General features: G+C 43.4%; 1 pseudogene; it reads right to left on the bottom strand.

The window, feature by feature from the left end:
* Positions 1 to 1,476: 1,476 nt before the first annotated feature.
* LOC122942693 lies at positions 1,477 to 1,651 on the bottom strand (annotated as a pseudogene).
* Between the last annotated feature and the right edge of the window lie 4,210 nt (positions 1,652 to 5,861).

Here is a 5,861-nt window from a genome sequence, read left to right as displayed (position 1 = left end):
GTCACAAACAAAGGCGATCCGCAGTAAAGTGGGCAGGTCCGGTATGCCCTTTCCGCCCTTGCGGGGCTCTTTGTACATGATGGCTCGTTTCACTCTGTCCATCTTAGATCCCCAGATGAAGCGAAACACTGTCCTGGTGATGGCCCTGGAAACGGTGGCAAGAGGGGGCCATGCCTGTGCGGTGTACTGGAGCACAGGCAAAACTTCATTTCGCAGGACGAGTGCTTTGCCCTCAATCGTGAGGTGTCTAATGCTCCACAGTCCGATTCTTTGGTTAACTTTGGCCAAGCGTTCTTCCCAAGACTTGAGGGCTGCGCCTTCCTTCCCGAACCAGACTCCACTCCACACAGCACCTTGCAATACTACACTTGATCTAGCCAAAAGGCCGAGAAGCGATAACCAGAAAAGGGTTCGCCCTACAGGCCGACGGTACCTAATGCAGAACACTTGTGATGGCGATAGCCTATACAAGCCCCAGCTGCAGAGACAGTCCGGGAGGCTTCTTTCTCTCACAAACCAGGAAAAACGTGCGTGCTACGCTCTGGAATCACCAGAATGCTCCACTTCGTGTTTTTCGTATCTGCATAGCTCCGCCCACCACTGTTGGTAACACCTTTCCTTCGCACGCAATTCCGGATGCCAAAGCACGCCAAGCAGAAAGACTCATAAGGAGTGAATGGAGAGTACTGAGAAAAAAGAAAAAAAAAAAGGATGTAGGCATTGTTGATTGTGATGTCATGGCCCCATTGTTGAGTGTTCCATCAGGGCCCTTGTGATGTCATCCACTGACCTGACCTTACTTGACCTCTGACCTTACTTGACCTCTGACCTTACAAGCCGCTTGTGACACGTGCAGTGTTCCGTCCATTGGCCAGACAAGGAAGGTCCAGCTATTGCTGATACATAGGAAGTGCTGGACTACTTTTTAGCCTCCAAGTCATCCATCCAGTTTACAAGATCCACAAGAGGGAGACACAGGCAAACAAATTTTACTTATTTACTAAAGCACTACAAAAGATATATTGGTTACATCCAGCCAACTTGCTACAAAAGGGGCAATTCACAGGAACAAGTCAGCAGCCTGCACAGGTGTGCACAACAGGCCCAAATCAAAGCCATGGTGCGTGGAGTGGAGGTCCAAACAATGCAGTCCGGTGATATCAAAACAATTCATTCAGGTGATAAGCCAATTACCCTAACAATTAAGCCATCAATCTTAATTGGATTTGGGGTGTTTGGAGAGGTGACTGGCTGGCTGGGTTGCTTGGTGCTGGAACAAACCCACACACAGCTGATGCAATTAGGAAATTGACAGGCTAGATGCAGGTATGCAGAAAGCAGCACAGCACAACCCTCACAGGGGAGAATCTGAAGTGCAGACTCCTGAGGCAGGACACAGCAACTTGACACTTGCTTGCTGGCAGGATGCTTACAATCCATCTCTCAATTTCATTCAGTTTTTTCATACTGGAATAGAAAGGGTGCACCGGTCCTGGAGGTACTGCAATACCAGGTCAATGCGTGGAGTGGACAGAGCAAGCTCTTTTTCCATCTCCCTGTTTGAAAAATCCATTTAATATATGGTCCCCAGATAGGGGACGTATCAGATATTAAACTGATAAGAACAGATTATTATTTTTTTTTAAGTTGACTATCCCTTCGCAGGGACGCCATATTTATTAAAAGAATAACAAAACAGGTTTCACAACATTACAGAAAAGAGGAATATAAATAGTTACAAGAACATGGTTAAAGGAATAAAATCATATATTAGAATTCCATTCGCCTAAAAACCATATCCTCTCTGCGGCGGTATTAACTTTTTTATCGATTAAAAAATAAATATACATCTCACTAAAACACAAACCCAGAACATCATCCACTGTTAAAATATCATGTTTAAAAACTAAAATATTTCTGGCTTTCCATAGAGTTTCTTTTACGCAGTTCATCGTCTTCCATGTCACAGCCGTTTCAGAGGCTGTTGGGCATTCCAGGGATCCGTATAAAATCATATTGTATGTAATGTCTCTTAGGCCTGCCATCTTCTTGATCAGCGGAAGCACCCTACTTCAACACTCTCTTGCAAAGGCGCAGGTCCATAGCAGATGTTTGATTGTCTCGTCGTCTTGGCACCTTTCTCTTGTGCAGATGGCAGACCTTACGTATCCCCTGCGGCACTGGAATGCCCGGCATGGAAGACACTGGTGAACGCAACTCCAATCAAAGTCCTTCTGGGAATTAAAAAGATAAGAGGCATTAATATTTTTCCATATTAATTTACACGTTTCTTCTCTATAATTTCTTATATCACACGTCATCTCCTTTCCTCTTAAATCTTTTATTAACTGTTTACTGTTTTTTAATTCTTCAATACTCTTTTCTTTTAGATTAAAATTCAACACAATTTTTTCTAAAATCTTATAACTTTCTGGTAAATTAAAAGCGTAAGGCACAGATAAAATAGTTTTGAACCACTTAAATCTATGCATAAAATAACCAGTATTAAAACGTAAGAAATAAGACCAATAGTGTTCTTTAAAAAGAGCATTAAAACAGTAACTAAAATACTTATTAATAAAAACCTGTTAAAATCCGGAAAATCTTTACCACCTTTCTCTTTTATTTTTACTACATACTCTCTTTTTAGCTTTTCCATTTTGGAGTTCCAGAAGAAGGTAAAACAATTTTTAGTAATTCTTTTGAGTACATCTGATGGAGTGGGAAACGCCACACTTAGATACAATAAAAGGGGTAAAATAATCATTTTTATAATTAAAATTTTCCCCTCCATCGTAAGTTTCCTCATGCTCCACATGCTTATATTCTGTTTTACCTTATTTTCCACCATGCCCCAGCTATAAAAACCGTTATTGGACTCACTGAAGGAGACACCTAAAATGGTAATAGAATCGGACACAGGAACGTCAATATCTCTTAAAACCATACTACCGATATTTAAAATATTACTTTTAGGGATGAGCGAACCCGAACTGTATAGTTCGGGTTTGTACCGAATTTTGGGGTGTCCGTGACACGGACCCGAACATTTTCGTAAAAGTCCGGGTTCGGGTTCGGTGTTCGTCGCTTTCTTGGCGCTTTCTGAAAGGCTGCAAAGCAGCCAATCAACAAGCGTCATACTACTTGCCACAAGAGGCCGTCACAGCCATGGCTACTATTGGCATGGCTGTGATTGGCCAGAGCACCATGTGACCCAGCCTCTATTTAAGCTGGAGTCACATAGCGCCGCCCGTCACTCTGCTCTGATTAGCGTAGGGAGAGGTTGCAGCTGCGACAGTAGGGCGAGATTAGGCTGATTAACTCCTCCAAAAGACTCCATCCATTGATCGATCTGCAGCTGTGGATGATTGAACTGCTGCTATTGAATTGCTCACTGTTTTTAGGCTGTCCAGAGCGTTTTTCAGTCACTTTTTTCTGGGGTGATCGGCGGCCATTTTGTGTCTTGTGTTGCGCCAGCACAAGCTGCCACCAAGTGCATTTAACCCTCAATGGTGTTGTTGTTTTTTGGCTAAAGCCTACATCAGGGTCAAGCTGTCACACCAAGTGCATTTAACCAGCAATAGTCTGTTTATTTTTTGGCCATATACTACATCAGGGGCAAGCTGCGCCTGTCACCAAGTGCATTTAACCCTCAATGGTGTGGTTGTTTTTTGGCTAAATCCTACATCAGGGTGAAGCTGTCACACCAAGTGCATTTAACCAGCAATAGTCTGTTTATTTTTTGGCCATATACTACATCAGGGGCAAGCTGTCACCAAGTGCATTTAACCCTCAATGGTGTGGTTGTTTTTTGGCTAAATCCTACATCAGGGTGAAGCTGTCACACCAAGTGCATTTAACCAGCAATAGTCTGTTTATTTTTTGGCCATATACTACATCAGGGGCAAGCTGCGCCTGTCACCAAGTGCATTTAACCCTCAGTAGTGTGGTTGGTCAAGCTGTCACACCAAGTGCATTTAACCATCAATAGTGTGGTTATTTTTTGGCCATATTCCAGTCTAATTCTGTCAGTAAACGTAAACCTGTCACCCAGCGCCTAAATACTAGGCCTCAAGTTTATATCCAGCTAAATCTGTCGTTACTAGTGTGGCTGGTCAAGTTATTTAGTGTCCGTCAAAGCACATTTTTTGTTCTGGGTTGAAATACAATTCCCAATTTAGCAATTTCCTAATTTAGTGGTTTCTGCTGTATCAGAGCTATTTTAAATCTATCCCTAAAAAGGTATATAATATTCAAGGTGCACATAGGGTCATTCTGAATAACTTCACACACACGCTACTGTGCATTTCCAAGTCTAATTCTGTCAGTAAATCTATATCTGTCACCCAGCGCCTAAATACTAGGCCTCAAATTTATATCCAGCTAAATCTGTCGTTACTGCTGTACTGTTGTGGCTGAGCAAGTTATTTAGTGTCCGTCAAAGCACATTTTTTGTTCTGGTTTGAAATGCAATTCCCAATTTAGTGGTTTCTGCTGTATCAGGCCTACTTTAAATACATCCCTAAAAGGGTATATCAGATTCAAGGTGCACATAGGGTCATTCTGAATAACTTCACACACACGCTACTGTGCATTTCCAAGTCTAATTCTGTCAGTAAAACTATACCTGTCACCCAGCGCCTAAATACTAGGCCTCAAATTTATATCCAGCTAAATCTGTCGTTACTGCTGTATTGTTGTGGCTGGGCAAGTTATTTAGTGTCCGTCAAAGCACATTTTTTGTTCTGGGTTGAAATACAATTCCCAATTTAGCAATTTCCTAATTTAGTGGTTTCTGCTGTATCAGGCCTACTTTAAATACATCCCTAAAAGGGTATATCAGACTTAAGGTGCTGATAGGGTCATTCTCAATAACTTCACACACACACGCTACTGTGCATATCCCAGTCTTATTCTGTCCGTAAAACGTATACCTGTCAACCAGCGCCTAAATACTAGGCCTCAAATTCATAGTCCGCTAAATCTGTGTTTACTGCTGTGCCTGTATTAGTGTAATACGGTACCTAAATAGATAGCCAGATAGTGTTAGGTGTCTGTAAAAAAAAGGCCTGAATTTGAATTCAATACATTGGGCCAAATAATATTTTTGTTGTTGTGGTAAACGATAACAATGAGGAAAACATCTAGTAAGGGACGCGGACGTGGACATGGTCGTGGTGGTGTTAGTGGACCCTCTGGTGCTGGGAGAGGACGTGGCCGTTCGGCCACATCCACACGTCCTAGTGTACCAACTACCTCAGGTCCCAGTAGCTGCCAGAATTTACAGCGATATATGGTGGGGCCCAATGCCGTTCTAAGGATGGTAAGGCCTGAGCAGGTACAGGCATTAGTCAATTGGGTGGCCGATAGTGGATCCAGAACGTTCACATTATCTCCCACCCAGTCTTCTGCAGAAAGCACACAGATGGCGCCTGAAAACCAACCCCATCAGTCTGTCACATCACCCCCATGCATATCAGGGAAACTGTCTGAGCCTCAAGTTATGCAGCAGTCTCTTATGCTGTTTGAAGACTCTGCTGGCAGGGTTTCCCAAGGGCATCCACCTAGCCCTTCCCCAGCGGTGGAAGACATAGAATGCACTGACGCACAACCACTTATGTTTCCTGATGATGAGGACATGGGAATACCACCTCAGCAAGTCTCTGATGATGATAAAACACAGGTGCCAACTGCTGCGTCTTTCTGCAGTGTGCAGACTGAACAGGAGGTCAGGGATCAAGACTGGGTGGAAGACGATGCAGGGGACGATGAGGTCCTAGACCCCACATGGAATGAAGGTCGTGCCACTGACTTTCACAGTTCGGAGGAAGAGGCAGTGGTGAGACCGAGCCAACAGCGTA

Source organism: Bufo gargarizans, chromosome 6 (genome assembly GCF_014858855.1).
Source record: "Bufo gargarizans isolate SCDJY-AF-19 chromosome 6, ASM1485885v1, whole genome shotgun sequence".
NCBI classification, from domain to species: domain Eukaryota; kingdom Metazoa; phylum Chordata; class Amphibia; order Anura; family Bufonidae; genus Bufo; species Bufo gargarizans.
Note: the sequence above shows the minus strand (reverse complement) of the source record. Positions and strands in the feature narration are given on the sequence as shown.